General features: G+C 43.2%; 1 protein-coding gene across 6 annotated transcripts in view; it reads right to left on the bottom strand.

The window, feature by feature from the left end:
• Positions 1 to 17,021, bottom strand: part of lmbrd1 (LMBR1 domain containing 1) — a 254,422-nt gene that overhangs the window by 114,629 nt on the left and 122,772 nt on the right. The window lies entirely within an intron of this gene.

Here is a 17,021-nt window from a genome sequence, read left to right as displayed (position 1 = left end):
GAAATGCAGCATAGCTCACAAATCATGGTGGTGCATGGAAGAAACTAATGAAGCATATGACAAAAAAACAACCTCATAAGCAAAAACGGCTCAAGCAAGCTTTGGTGACTGTCACATGTTCAAAGGCACAAGGAGATTCACATGAAATCTGATATGGATAGAAGATTTAAAAGAGAAAGCTCAGAGCTGTCTTTCTGCTATGAATGAAGTTGTCCAGAGAGAGAGAGAGAGAAATGTGAGAAAGCATGAAGAGAACTGTATCTGCAGAAGTTGAGTAGAATGCAAATCTTACACAACTGGAATAGGTGCTTGAGTCTAAAGCCAATTTAAAGCAGCAGCTTGAATCTACAGTGTAGGTACACACAGTCCCTTTAAGAAACTACAGGTCCCATCGGCCAGCTTCCGCGTTGACCTGCGTCACGCCGGGGCGGGATCACCAACGTCACATCCTCCATGAAGGCATAAGTAACTGAGCAACACTTCCGCTCTCTCTCTTTGGTCCTAGGACTTGGATCCATAGGCATAAAGAGACACTATCTCCTCGGCTCTGTGAACCACGCGGTAACAGACAAAGGAGACATCTGCTCTCAGAGCATCCAAGATTTAGCGTGTTTTCTTTGTTTACCACTGGCCACGGTAAAAATCCAGAATCGCGTGATTTTAAACTCAGATCGAGTTACAACCGGTTTTTATTCGTATTATAGTAACGTTACGAACTGCCGCCCAAAGCAGTTAATTTAAAGTTAGAAGCGACCGGACTCCTTCTAACTAAAGCGCTGTGCACATTGTTTGATCAGAGACTTTTTCTCCGCGAACTACAAAGCGTTCGGACCAAGAAATCCTCTGCCTTCCACGGAATCGACTCGTGCTCCTGTGGACTCCAAAAGTCTCGGAACATCTCTTCATAATCTTGCGTAGTGGCAAGATACTGAGTAAGACTGGCAATTTTGGGCAGAAACTAGTCTTAGGAATTAGCTTTATGAAGTGGTGTGAATTTAAACTCAGGAATTGTTTAATTGTGTACACTTAGGGTGTTGAAGTGATTATTGTTCTATTTGTGTTGATCATTCAATTGTTAATAGACAGGTTGCATGCTTTCTATTCCTTTCTAACACCTTTAATTTCATTATTACACATATTTTGACCTCATCAAGATTTCAGTGGATTTAGTAGGATAAGCTAGTAGGATTCTTGGGCCTTAGCTAGCAACACATGGCTAATTCTTTTGTTTTGTTAGCAAGCAAGGCTAACCCTCTGTTAGGCCACACACACACACACCCCTTTTGTTCTACCTCGTGGGGTGAAGAATTCTTTGGCCTTAGCTAGCAACACAAGGCTAATCTTTGTCTCCACATGTGGCCACACACACACACACACACACATCTTAGCTAGCAACCAAAGCTAACTCTTTTGTTCTACTTAGAAACGCGTGGTCACCTCCCCCACAACACAAACATACCTTAGATAACATTCCTTTGTCTTAGCTAGCAACACAAGGCTAATATTTTGTCTCCACACATGGCCACACACACACGACCATATTATATTTGAATGTATTTCAATTGCTAATATTTAATTTATCACACACGCATGCACACACGCTCATCAAGTATATGACAATATCATATTTAAATGTATTCAACTGCTATTATTCATCTTTATAATAAATTCAATTATTGAAACTGTGTGTTTATTTGTTGCTCCTAATATATTTGAAGTCATCCAATCTCAAAAGAATTCCAAGGTGCATATGAGTTATGTAATACGGTAAGTGATCATAATAATTTGGAATATACCATAATTTAGCTGTTTGGTAATTTATTATTAAGCACCAAAATTAATGGTATTGTTAATGAGACTGATTTAATGAGATTGATCACTTAATTACAAATTGCACCTACAACAGCCAATTTGGAATGACAGCTCAAATCCAAAGCCGATTTGAACAACACAAAAAACATGCTGATGATCTTGGATTTCTTGGCAAAAAAAAAAAAAAACGGCCACATGGCAAACTTGTTAAAAGCTCAATTTTGACAAACAAAAGGTGATCTACATGGGACAGAAAATCTCACAAGGGAAACAAGAGATGACTGCTGACTGAACAAAAGCAATCCATGAAGCCAAACCACCCACAACAGTTCATGAGTTGTGATCATTCCTGAGACTCTTGAATTTTAACAGAACTTGGCTTGATTCATGCACAATCATGGCTCAACCATTGAATGACATGTTAAAAGGAAGGAAAGACTCCAAAGAAAAAAATGCAGCTGAACAGTGAGCAAATGGAAGCATTCAAAAACCTCAAATAAGTTTTGTACCAAGCACCAGCTCTCAGAATCCCAGACTCCAATCTACTCATCATCCTGTATGTTCATGAACACAAGGGGTACATGACTGCGGTCCTGACCTAGGAACACAAAGGAACGAGCAGACCAGTCTCGTATTATTCAGTGAAACTGGATGAAGTGTCACAAGGATAGGGGCCATGTCTGAGAGCAATTCAAGTCATGTCTGGCTGTGGAGTCTGCTTTGACCATTGTGATGGTTTAAAGATTCAGTGAAATGCCCACATACTGTACAAACAATGATCACCATGAGTTGCATATCACAAGTTACTGCAGCACATTCAATATCATTGAGAAAGCATCCCTGTGAACCCAGCAACACTGTTACCAGAGCTACAGGTCAAACATGATGATCACACCTGTGTCAATTATTCAGATGTTGGAGGAACAAAGACAACTCAAGGAAGAACCTCTGCATAATCTAGAACTGGTTTTGTTTGCAGGTGGTAAACAATTAGAAAGTGGCAGGCTGGGCAGTAACATATGACATGTTGGTATCATGGGCTCTACCAACAAATACACAACAAGCAGAACTGAAAGCAATCACTGAAGCATGTAACTTAGCCAACAGGTGCACAGCACACATTACACAGACTCCAGATATGCTTTTGGAGTGGCACATGATTTCAGACAATAATGGAAAAATGGAGGTTTCCTGACGGCTGCTGTGCTTCCATTCTCCAATAAAGAGCAGAAAGTTGGTCCAAGAACTATTAGCTGCATTGCAGCTGCCTAAAGAAGTGTCCATCATCAAAGTCAAAGCACAAACGAGGCAAAAACATAGAAGAAGCAAAAGGAAATGCACTATCAGACAGGGCTGCAAAATTAGCCGCTAAGGAAGGGGTTTATAAAGTGACAAACAGCAAATTTAAAGACTCTAAGCACATACTCCGACTGACTTCAAAGAGCTACGAGACAATTGTAGCTGGAGGAAAAATGGACCTGAATGGGAAATGGGGCAAAGAAACATGACGGTGGATTGTGGAAACACAAAGTTGTTGCTCTAGCAAAACTACTCGCATATCTTGCCACACAGATACACTCCTTGGGTCACATGGGAATAGTCATCTACAGATTCAGGACATGGTGGAATCCAGTGTTTAGAACAGGAGCTGAAAGTGTGGCTGGATGATGTGCCATCTGTCTGAAAAACAATCCAGGGGGGAAAACAAAAACTCCTATGATGAGAGTTCCAGCTTCTCCAGGCCCATTCCAAGATCTACAGGTGGACTACATAACACTGCCAAAGTCACATAGATATTCTGAAGTTCTAGTTGTGGTGGATACATTTTCCAGGTGGGTGGAAGCATTCCCCACAAGACGAGGTACAACCACTCACACTGCAAAAGTGTTGGTCAAAGACATCATTGCTCACTGGGGCCTCCCCAAGACCATGGATTCAGTCAAAGGAACCCACTCCATGGGCATGGTCTGCAAAGAAGTGTGTCAGATGTTAGGTGTAGAATGGAAGCTCCATTGCCCTCACCATCCTCAGGTCATCAGGAATGATACAAAGAATGAACTGAATCATCAAAGAGAGCCTGCCCAAAATGCATCAGGAAGGGCTCTCATGGCCAGAGGTATGATCACCCCAATAGTGCCATGCACTATAAGAGCCACCCACAACAAAGACACAGAGTTCAGCCGCTATGAAATCATTACAGGCAAACCAGTTTCTCAGCAGGGAACAATTGATTTGCATACTGCCAATGTCCATTTAACAAGTAATGCATTGCAAATGTACTGTTCCCAAATTACAGACTCAATTCAGACAGCAAGAAAGCAAGTGATTGAGGCTTGGGCCTCACCTGGACCTAGTGGATACAGCTGGGTACCAGGACAGTGGGTTCTGATCTCCAAACCACAACACCTACAAACATCAATAGAGCCAAAGTTTGAAGGACCCCATCAGATGATCCAGGTCACTGAAGCAGCAGTGAAAGGAAAACCACACTGGATTCATGCCACACACATGAAGCGAGTTATTTATAAATCACACCATCTGTTATCACCCAAATGAGGATGGGTTCTCTTTTGAGTCTGGTTCCTCCCAAGGTTTCTTCCACATGTCGTCTGAGGGAGATTTTCCTTGCTACCGTTGCCACAGACTTGCTCATTGGGGATACATTTGGGATAAAATTAGCTCATGTTTAAAGCCTTTAATTTTCTGTAAAGCTGTTTTGTGACAATGCCTATTGTTAAAAGTGCTATACAAATAAAACTGACAATTGCAAAACTGCATCAATTAGTATCCTCAGTTCCCGTATGATTAAAAAGTGTTATTAAAAGGAAAGTTGATTTAACACAATGGTAACAATGCCACTGTCCCAACTATGAGTGTGTTGCAAGCATCAAATTCTAACTTCATTTATATTTACAAAGTACAATTAAGTTGGTCAGTCAGACTATTGAAAATATTTTCTTTGTAGTTTTGTTAGTTAAATAAAGGTTCATGTGAATTAACATCACAGATTTTTGTTTTTTACTGCATTTTGGAAAATATCCCAACTTTTCTGGAAATGGGGTTTGCACTTCACTTCCCATAATTCTGGTACAAGTTGATCTTTACTTCATCTATCCATCGGATATTGTTTTAGGATGTTTTGGCAAATTCATTCTGGCATTCTGGTACAAATTAATCTTGGTTTCATCTATCCAAAGAACCTTTCTTCTAGCAACGTTTAATCTGGCCTTTCTGGGGTTTTTTTGCATTACCAGTGGCTTGTCTCTTGATTGTAGACTTTGACAATTATAGGCCTACCTCTTTGAGAGTGTTCTTGACTTGAGTAGATGTTGTGAAGGTTTTTTTTTCTTCACCTAAAAACGAATTCTATGATCATCCATTTTAGTTCTCTTCTGTGGTCTTCCAGAGCTTTTGGTGTTTGCTGAGCTCACCAGAGCATTCCTTTTAAAAAATGTACTGAGTTATGGCCACTGCTAATGTTACTGCTATCTCTCTGATAGGTCCGTTTTATTATTTTCAGCCTAATGATGGCCTACTTCACTTGTATTGACACCTCTTTGGACTGCATGTTGAGAATGAACATGAACAGCAAATTCAACCAAATGTAAATTCAACACAAGGAATCAACTCCTGACCTTTTGTGTCCATAATTTTTCATGAAATAACAAGGAAACAGGTCATAACTGGCATTGAAACTACTCAGTCAGTTGCCCAGTTATTTTGGAGCCTGTGGGTTTCCTCCGGGTGCTTCAGTTTCCCCCACAGTTCAAAGGCAAGTTAGGTATTCAGCAGATTAGGTAAAAATACCCAGCCACTGGGGTTGCACAAGTCAGTACACACTTGGTGCCAGTCCCAAGCCCAGATAGATCAGGGAGGGTTATATCAGGAAGGGTATCCAGTGCAAGGACCTATGCCAAATCAAATATGCGGATCATGATGACCTGCTGTGGTGACCCCTAACAGGAGCAGCCAAAAGAAGAATCATCACATCTTGCTTGCTTCATTTCAAATTCATTGTTGTGGTGTACAGAAGCAAAATTATGAAAACTGTGTCCGTCCAAATACTTGTAAACTTGACTGTATATCACAGTATAATCTAAACCACAGATTGAAACAGTGTAAATCAAGGCATATTCATTTTTATTAAAATTTCGGCTTCTGAAAGGGAAAAGCACTGGTATGGCAACTGCATGGCAGATACTCCTGTACATCAATTAGTACAGAGGTATTTTAAGAACATTTATTATGCAAAACTGCAATAAATATAAAAGAAAAATACAAACCATTTTTTCTAGTAACTTCCATCTCTAAAAACACTGATGAAATGCAATAAAATCAAGCTGCTCAAAATAAAAATTGACTTCAAGTACAGCAGGACAAGAGGTCCCCCCCCCCAATTCAAACACATTGAAGCTCAAAATGCAAAATTAATTGAAAGCAAGTAACTCTTCTTCAGTTACAGTATGATTGCTTCTGCATAGTCCAAAATAACTTCTCTCTGCAGCATCTCAGTGTGCATGATTACTTAAGGCCAATTTATGCTGACAACCCAGTCCTTGCAGATAGCATCGCAGACAGTGTCTGCGTAGCCCCCCCACCTTCGCAGACGCTCTGCGCGCACCTCCCAAAAATTGTGACCACCGCAGAAGCCTCGCAGACAGCGCCGCAGACAAGAGGGCTCTGAAGGCCTCTGCATGCTCGTGCGACAAGGCTTTCACAGATAGCTTTTCGCAGACAGTTGTAATTTATTGTTGAGCGGGGATAATAGGCGTGCGCGATGTTATTCACCGGCACAACGCAAGGGGGCGCGAAGTCGCTAGGAGTAGTTGGTGGGTGTGGTTAGTGGAGTGTTTATCCTCCGGTTACTTATAATGACTAGAACTTTTTTTTTATAATGACTAGAACTGGAGTCGTATAGATGTACATACTTCCTCACTTCCTCAATCAACCGCTCTTCGTGCTGCTCCATCTTTGCTCGTGTTTTTAAAAATGCCGGTCATGAAAACAAACCAAACCGGGAAAGTAGGGAAGCGGAAGTGCGTGTACAGCGGATGTAGAGTGGACCAATCAGAGCCCTCTTGTCTGCGGCGCTGTCTGCGAGGCTTCTGCGGTGGTCACAATTTTTGGGAGGTGCATGCAGAGCATCTGCGAAGGTGGGGGGGCTACGCAGACACTGTCTGCGACGCTATCTGCGAGGACTGGGTTGTCAGCATAAATTGGCCTTGATTGGTCCACTCTACATCCGCTGTACACGCACTTCCGCTTCCCTACTTTCCCGGTTTGGTTTGTTTTCATGACCGGCATTTTTAAAAACACGAGCGAAGATGGAGCAGCACGAAGAGCGGTTGATTGAGGAAGTACATACATCTATACGACTCCAGTTCTAGTCATTATAAAAAAAAGTTCTAGTCATTATAAGTAACCGGAGGATAAACACTCCACTAACCACACCCACCAACTACTCCTAGCGACTTCGCGCCCCCTTGCGTTGTGCCAGTGAATAACATCGCGCACGCCTATTATCCCCGCTCAACAATAAATTACAACTGTCTGCGAAAAGCTATCTGCGAAAGCCTTGCCGCACGAGCATGCAGAGGCCTTTAGCCTCATTGCTTGTACTCTTAAATAGAATTTGTTTTGTGAAATCAAGACATTCGCAATCTCTGGTGCAGGTGCATTAGAAAATGTCACTACATTCTAAGAAAAAGAAATCTCGCACTCCACTCTCTCAGTATCACAATTTATCACACTGTTTCTGTCCCTCTGGACATTAATCACAAGTATTTACCCTTAAATACAATAAAGTCTAAACCCAAACCACGTTTAGACAATGGGTGGGTCTTTTTTACAAACTACTACTCCTCTTCATTGTGACGTGTATAATTACCTCAAACTTTCCCTCACTGTTCAGTGGTGAAGCACTGCGTGCTTATAAATCTCTGGACAGTTATCTTTACAGAAATTCAGGATTTGTCAACCCCCCTCAGATGTGTCATCTTGTAAACAAGAAAATAACAATCCTCATTGGACGGGTAAGTCACTTAAGTATTACTAGTACTGATACTAGATATCAGTAGTATCTAGTATAGCACTGACCAGCCAATTATAGAATAGAATAAGGTAATTCCAGCTGTAATTCCAAATCGTCCGTCTTGTTTACCATGGATCTGGCATTGGAGAGGTAGAGGCTTGGCAGTGGAGGTTTGAGTGGCTGTTTCCTGAGCTTAGTCAACAGGCCGGCTCTGCCTGCAGCCTCGCTTTTGCTTCCGCCGCCGCCTCCTTCGCCTGCCAGACCCGATAACAATCTACGGAGACCCTGCTGGTCTCGCTATCTCGTCCGGAATGTTGTGCATGCGATGGAAATCGCTACAAACCGTCATTTTCTGCTGGAAACCAATGTCCAGTAAGTCCATACGGTTGTAGTGGATATTGAATTCCGGTACAGACGAACAACACACAAAAATACACACAAAAAACATAAAAAACGTGCACAGGTAGGGAGAGCTTGTAGCCGCAGCCGTTGTAGTAGAATTGTATATAATAGGGTTTTCCAGAAGAAAAGGTAGAAGTAGAAGCAGAAGTAGAACCAGAATGAAGTAGAAGGCGGAAATATGGCGTTTGACTGACAAGATGGCGTCTGTTACAATCTGGATCGGCTGTGACGTCACATGCAAGATCTCTATAGATGCCTTTTGGCAAACTCCAAGCAGGCTGTCATGTGCCTTTTACTAAGGAGTAGCTTCTATCTGGCCACTCTACTATAAAGGCCTGATTTGTGGAGTGCCGCCTGAATGGTTGATCTTCTGAAAGGTTCTCCCATCGCCACAAGGATACTCTGGAGCTCTGCCAGAGTGACTCTTGGGTTCCTGCTCACCTCCCTGGCCAAGGCCCATCTTCCCTGATCACTCAGTTTGGCTAGGCGGCCAGGTCTAGGAAGATTCTTGGTGGGTCCAAACTTCTTCCATTTATGAATGATGGTGGCCATTGTGCTGTTTAGGACCTGTAAAGCTGCAGCAATTTTTCTGTACTCTTCTCCAGAGCTATGCCTTGACACAATCCTGTTTCTGAGGTCTACAAATAATTCATTTGACCCCATGGCTTGGAGTTTGTTCTGACATGCACCATCAACTGTGGGACCTTATATAGGCAGATGTTGGCAATCCTCAATCATGTCCAATCAATTGAATTTACCACAGGTGGACTCCAATTAAGTTGTAGAAACAGCTCAAGCAGTATCAGTGGAAACAAAGTGCACCTCAGCTCACTTTTGGGTGTCATATCAAAGGGTGTGCACACTTATGTACATATATTTTATATTTTGATTTTTAATAAATTAGCACAAATGTCTAAATACCTGCTTTCACTTTGTCATTATGGGCTATTTTGTGTAGAATTTTGTGACAAAAAATGAACTCAATCTATTGTAGAATAAGTCTGTAACAAGAAAACAGAGAAGGTGAAAGGGGTGTGAAGACTTTTTGGCTGGACTGTATTTAATTCCTGGGCTCCCATCAGGGAGTGGTGATGTATTCCATTAATGCACTTTACAGTAGATTATTAGATTCTAATAGAATAGACGAGCCAAAATAATTAGGGACCTTTTTAATGGGCCCTGACTCATTACAAGTATGAATAGGAGAGCCTTAAAGTATAAAAGGCTGAGAACCCCTGTCGTAGGGCAAATACACATCAGTGAGTATCTACCATTTGTACCATCACTCCCCATAGAAACAAAGACTGGGGAATACACAAACATGTGCATGCACACATGTGCGCACGCGCACACACACCAGAGCATGTGGAACACACCCTCTGTCCTCAACTCAATTCCTTATTTCACCTTTTTTCTTTTTTTAATAAAAAGAGGAATGCTGAAGCAAAGCCAGGTGTGTTATGTGCTGACTGAAAAAGCAGACCAGAAGAGAAGGAGTGGCCAGGACAAAACAGAAGGAGACAGACTCTATAAATGGAAGTCTTTTATGAAGTAAATATTTTCAATATACTTGTGATACACAACTTAATATCAAAATTGCATTATTCTTATCTTTGGAGAAAATAAATGAAATTGTTCTTGATCTTGAACAACTGATCTTGTCTGATCTTGACTTACAGTAGGCAAAGCCCAACCTCTCAGTGGGCAGCTTGCCTATTGCTGCTCCTTTCGGGCACAACTCAGTTCAGCAGCTCCTGACCACCAGTGTACTGGAGTATCCTGAACTGAAGTGGGCTATATTGCAATGGGTCGGCCACAGACCAGAACACCACCACCAGAGTTTTTGCATGCTGGCCTACAGCAAAAGTCGTCTGCCCGTTTGCTTTTGTGCAAAAGCTCCAGGACGCTTGCTCACGGTGGCTGCTGGCAGGTGAGTGCAACGTGAAGGACATCATAGATCACGACACTGAAACAGTTCATCGCTCAACTGTTGAGGGAGACCTCGACGTGGATCCAGTGTCACTGTACGGCATCGCTGGAGGAGGCAGTCTGGCTGGCAGAGGACCATCTGATGGCATTTCCAGGAGCAGGCGCTCTTGTAGCTGCTCTTCCTTTCTCTCTCTCCCTTCACCTATCCCAGCTCCATGGAGACGGGGGCCAGTTCCCCAGACACCCGCTCCCTGCACTCATGTCTGTCCTCCAGTCTCTTCACCTGCTGTGTCTGTGCTGCCGCCAACCCCCACCAGGTGGACCCATCCATGCCCACCAAAACTGGGAGCAAGTCCAGGCAGGTCTGTCGGCATGGCGGGAAGGCTGGGATTTCCCGGAATCAGCATTTCCACAAAAAGAGGCAGGGATTCTGATTCGCATTCCTGACACGCCGCAGGTTTCCCCGGATCGAGCATCTCTGAGTAGTCAAGGGGGTGCACATCAGGCTTTGGTGGATTTTGGTTGTAATCAGACCTCCATGCATCAAAGCCTGATTCAATACAGAGCACTGGGACATGCACAATTGGTGAAGATGAAGTATGTGCATAGGGATGCTCACAAATATCCACTAATACCCATCACTATTCATGTCCAGGGAAAAAAAAAAGTATAGTGTGGTAGTGGCAATTAGCCCAAGCTCCACCCATCCACTTATCCTGGGAACAGACTGACTGGGGTTTAGTATGCTAATAAAACAGTTAGTAGTGGATGGGTCCTGCTGGGGAATGCTGTCGCAACACTGGCCAAGGAGACAGTCTCAGTGCTGTCAGCACCACATCATGATGACATGGAGGGAGAACATCGTGCCTCCTCTCTCTCAAGGGAATCCTGTGGATTTCAGGCTAGAGCAGATGCAAGACAAGACCCAGAGGCACGCTTTTGACCATGTGAAAGTAACTGATGATCAAAACCTCCATCCCAACATTGTGCTTCCCTTTCCATACTTTGCTATTACTAAGGATAGGTTGTATTGAGTGACTGGACACTCAAAGCTAAGGAAAAGACGACATAGTCGTTCGTCCCGAAGAGCCGGAGGGAACCTTTATTCCATGTGGCTCATCATAACCCTATGGTTGGGCATTTAGTTCAGGACAAAACACTAAAATTGTTTCATGGCCCACTTCTATTGGCCCGGGATTTGCAGTGATGTCCACAGGTGGTGTGCAGCTTGTTACGAATGCCAGCTGGTAAACCCAGCATTTGTTGTACCCATAACCGTTAATCGAGATCCCCTTTGAAAGAATTGGCATGGATCTTGTCAGGCCACTAGATCAATCTTCATTTCCCAAGAGGGCAGAGCTGAGACTGGAGGCAAGTCCAAAAGATGCAGCCCAATTCACCCAGGTTATCAGGTTGCAGGAGGAATTCTGTGATTTCTCCTCACCCCTCCCAGGTTGCACTGACTTCATAGAGCACCACATCGAGACTCCCCTAGATGTGGTGGTGCACAGCCGCCCGTGTCAGCTCCCCAAGAACAATGTGGTTTGGGATGAACTCAAGGCATTGCTTGACATGGGGGTACGTGAGGAGTCGCACAACGACTGGAGCAGGCCAGTGGTCTTAGTTCCCAAGATCGATGGGATGGTCCAGTTCGATGTGAACTATAGAAAAACCAACGTGGTGTCTAAATTTGATGCATATCCGACGCCTCACATTGATGAGCTGCTCGATCGGTTAGATGCAGCTCGCTTTTATTTGACACTGGATTTAACTAAAGGATATTGACTCAATTATCCCGTGAAAAAAACAGCCTTTTCCACTTCATATTGTTTGTCACCCTTCTGTTTGGATTGTTTGGGGCCCCGGTGATGTTTCAGCATCTGATGGACAAAATCCTCCATCCCCACAGTGCACATGTTGGTGCCTATTCAGACATTTTTTTATAGTAATGATTGGCATCAGCATTTACAACATCTCAGGGCTGTCCTGAGGTCGCTGAGGCATGTTGGGCTCATGGCAAACCTGAAGTGTGCAATTGGATAGGAGTACAATATCTGGGCTTCCACTTGGATCAGGGGCAGGTGTCCCCCCCTAATTGATAAGACTGCAGCAATTGCAGCCTGCCCAAGACTTAAGACCAAATGGGGTGAGGCAGTTCCTGGGGCTGGCTGGCTATTTATAGGCAGTTTGTGCCTAATTTTTCAAACGTCACCAGCTAACTAACTACTTACTTGCCCCTTACTAAAAAGAGGGTACCAGATCTCGTCCAGTGGACAGAGCCATGCAAACAAGTTTTTGCTCAAGTTAAAGCAGTTTTGTGTGAGGACCCATTGTTGCATTCACTTGACTTTTCTCTCCCTTTTATTTTACAGATGGACGAGTTGGACAGAGGGCTGGGGGCAATTTTGTCCCAGGTGGTGGGAGGGGGAGGAGTGCCCAATGCTGTACATCAGCCACAAGCTCTCAATGCAAGAGTTTAAGTACAGCACCATCAAGAAGTAGTGTTTAGCCATCAAGTGGGTAGTCCTCACTTTCCAGTACTACCTGCTTGGATGCCCTTTCACCCTCTGTTCCAACCATGCCCTGCTCCAGTGGCTCCACTGCATGAAGGATGCCAATATGTGGATCACTCGTTGGTATTTGGCCCTTCAGCCCTTTAAATTAGGGGTGGTCCACAGGCTGGGGGCACAGATGGTGGTAGCAGATTAACACTCTTGCTGGGTTGGGAAATCAGCTGCAGGCCAGGTGGCTACCCGGTTTGAGTTGGGCAGTAGGGGGTATGTGGCAGCGAGGGTGTGGTTGAGCATCAGCTGCGAACGGTGAGGAGTCGAGTTGAACCAGCAGGTAATGTGACAAGCTACACCCGTGTCTGATTACTGGCTGTCTATTAATGTGCGTCTCTGTGCGTCTTGCAGATGACCAATAATGAGAGTGAGCTGTGTTCTCCAACGTGTGCGCGCGCATGCATGTGTGTTAGACTCACTGAAAAATGAACATTAAAATAAAGCACACCTTGAACTGTCATGCCTGCTCCCAGTTTCTCACTGCTGTACTCAGGAAGGTGTTACACAGGTAGTTAATAGGATAGTCAGACCAAAAAAACCCCCCAAAAATCAACTTTAAACCCTTTTAAACCAGACAGGTGAGAAGTAGATGCCAAACACTACATGCTATTTTATTTTTATTTATTTATTTTAAATATATGCTCATTTTGAATTTGATGCCAGCAACACCTTTCAAAAAAGTTGGGACAGGGGCATGCTTACCACTGTGTTGCAACACCGCTAGTTTTAACACCACTCTGTAAAAGTTTGGGAACTGAGGAGACCAATTGTTTTAGCTTTGAAAGAGAAATGTTGTCCCATTCTGGTCTGATATACAATTTCAGTTGCTCAACAGTTCAGAGTCTCCTTTATTGTATTTTGCGCTTCATAATGCGCCAAATGTCTTAAATGGGAAACAGGTCTGGACTGCAGGCAGGCCAGTTAAGCACCTGAACTCTTACACTATGGAGCCATGCAGTTTTCATATGTGCAGAAAGCAGTTTGACATTGTCTTGCTGAAAGTGAATTTAAATGTCCCTAAACTACACTTTTTTTCCTTGTACAAAGCAACAATCATTATGTTGATTGACCATGTGCTTTCGAACCATAACTGATTCAAAAGCCCATAAATTAATGGAAAAATCAATAAAATCAGCCAATTTTCATGGAATCTGCCAAGATTGAACTGGAAGATCCCAAAGGGGTGCATAATGTCACACGTATAATAATCCAGGTATCAATTTTGTTCATGTGCATAGCAGTGGTTAGACCAGTCTTGATATGGAATCACGTTTTGGAGAGAATTCTGATAGTGATTGAGATTCTTATATGTCGGATGAAGGGGCAGATGATTATCAAGCATATTCTGGAGTAAATCGTTATCTTTTCGAGCCCCCAAGATGAGAAACTGCCAGTTCACTCAGTTCACGACAGTCCCCACTCACCACCAATAGTGCACCACCAGCCAGAGAGAATTGGAAAAACAGATTGATTCGTGGATTTTTATTCTAAGCTGGCCACTGCAAAATTTAGAGAAAAGTATTTACATGTACCTCAATAAATGCAGAAATATAATCTTTAAAACATTCAATAATTACACTGAATAAGTGTAAGAAAATATGAAATGGGCAAACAAGGGAATCGATGAACTGTCCAAATGCCAGATCAAATATCATTAAATAAAGGGATTTCATTTTTGCTCCAATAATTCCCATGTGGCCGTTCTGGTGGTGGTGGTGAACACTAGATAAGTCAGATTTATTATTAGGAGGAGACATGAAATCTGCCCACTTCGTTTGCACAAACTTCACACGCTGTCGCTTTAGATTAGTGTCATTTCTCGGAAATTCGTGAACTGAATGTCCTGTTGTATATGGATTTGAACATCTAAACACAATGCAGCGCTTTCCCATCATTATTTTTGTAAGATTCCAAAAATAATATCCAATTTCAGTGAGTAAACAAGCATGGAGTCAGATGAACCGTAATTACCCAGATAACCGGGGTTCCATGCATGACATCATGCAAGATTAGTCCTGGGGCAAGGCTGCCTTTTTCCAGGATCCGGAAGCTGCGATTTATCAATAGTTTTGTACTTGAAAATAAAATAATTACTATTTAGAATAGAATAATTAATATTTTCCCCCCTGCTTTATTATTATATTGCAGTAACACCCTGAAGCAGAAACTGGTCCACCCTAAGGACAGAATACCCAGACACAAACAGGACAACGTAGTGTATGCAATTCAGTGCAGTGAGGAATGCACGGACTCGTATGTTGGGGGAAACAAAACCACTTCACAGGCGCATGGCTCAACACAGGAGAGCCAGTTCCTCAGGCAAAGAATCTGCGGTCTATCTTCATCTTAACAACAAAGGACACTCATTTCAGGATTGCAACGTATGCATTTTAGCCAGAGAGGATCGTTGGTGTGAGCAAGGAGTTAAAGAAGCCATTTTTGTCAACCTGGAATGACCATCACTGAACAGAGGTGGTGGTCCATTTATCAGCCACCTACAATGCAGTCCTTGGCACACTTTCCAGACAACTGAATGCACGCCAAAACCCAGCTGTTTTCAGTGACTCACAGGAGGACAGAGAGAACCAACAACCCACTGTTCACCCCAACGACACTCTAGACCGTTCACACCCAGCCCCCAGTGACCCACGCCAACAGGATGACTCAACAACACCTTAGGATTGCTTTTCATCCATGAGACGATAAATACCTGATACTTCCTATTAGTCAGACAGAACTGAAGAAGTCTTTTGGATAAGAGGTGAAATGTCTTCAAGAATCTTCAAGCAAGTCCAGTTGCTCTCTTTTACCACCCACAGTTCATCATATAAACTGTGCTTGGGCTCACCTACAAAAGGATCTTTGCATGAGGTACAAATTGAGCTTTAAATGTCAGAGTGAAATGATGGAAATTGTCAAAGGAAGCATCAAAATAAGTGTGTTAATAATAATAATAAAAAATCATCATCATAACTCCAAAAGCACATGGCCAAAGCAGCGCACCATTCTACACCCAACTGCTCCCACAGCAATTTGGCTGTCAAAATAGTAATTTTGACAGCTGAAAGCAGCATGATCAGGGGACAGGGCCTGCTGATCACACACTAGAATGGCATAATTGGCACCTTCATCCTCCTCAAGCAGCCGAGGAGTATAAAAAGGTACCGCAGCTCTTAGAGGTTAGTTGAATTGTGAATGTGCTCTGTGGCTCATGTGCGCTCTCCCTCTCTCTGGAAAGGAAACTTTGAAGAGACAGAGGACGATGACTAGCTCAAGCCTTCCACACGTTTCCCCAGCAATCACACCTGCTCTCGCAGCCTCGGACACTGACAGGCTCCGGCACAGCCAACACCCACCAGCGATCCTGCTCTAGGTTGGCTTGGGCTCCCCGTCTACTGCACCACTCTCACACTACACTTCCCCGATGCTTCTTCTCCAATACTTTTTCCTTAAATTCACTGGGTTTTGTGTCTGTGTTCTCCCTGCCTTGCAGCGCGAGTCTCACACACAAACATACACATATATACACATTTTTATATATATATATATATATATATATATATATATATACACACACACATTTTTATATATATATATATATATATATATATATATATATATATATATATATATATATATATATCTCCTCAACATCTGCAACCAGTACGGAATAGAAGTACCCAAGTCCCAATGGGCCATACCACAGAAGGTGGCTGAGAACAACAGGGCCAAGGTTCTGTGGGACTTCAGCTTCCAGACTGACAAACAGATCCTGGCTAACCAACTGGACATAGTGGTGGTGGACAAAGAGCAGAAGAGGGTGGTGGTGATAGATGTGGCGATCCCAGCTGATGCCAACATCAGGAAGAAGGAACATGAGAAACTTGAGAAGTATCAAGGGTTGAAAGAGCAGCTGGAACGGATGTGGAAGATCAAGGGTTGCGTGGTCCCCATGGTAGTGGGGGCACTTGGGGCAGTAACCCCCAAACTGGGAGAGTGGCTCCAGCAAATCCCAGGAACAACATCTGAAGCCTCAGTCCAGAAGAGCGCAGTCCTAGGAACATCGAAGATACTGCGCAGAACCCTCAAACTCCCAGGCCTCTGGTAGAGGACCCGAGCTTGAGGATGACATGGATACCACCCCCCCACCGGGGGTGAGGAGGAGATTTTATTTATATATATATATATATATATATATATATATATATATATATATATATGTATGTATGTATGTATGTATGTATGTGTATACACACACGTATATACGCGCGTGCGCTTGTGTT

Source organism: Neoarius graeffei, chromosome 3 (genome assembly GCF_027579695.1).
Source record: "Neoarius graeffei isolate fNeoGra1 chromosome 3, fNeoGra1.pri, whole genome shotgun sequence".
NCBI classification, from domain to species: Eukaryota; Metazoa; Chordata; class Actinopteri; order Siluriformes; family Ariidae; genus Neoarius; species Neoarius graeffei.
This window is presented reverse-complemented; position numbering and strand designations above follow the sequence as displayed.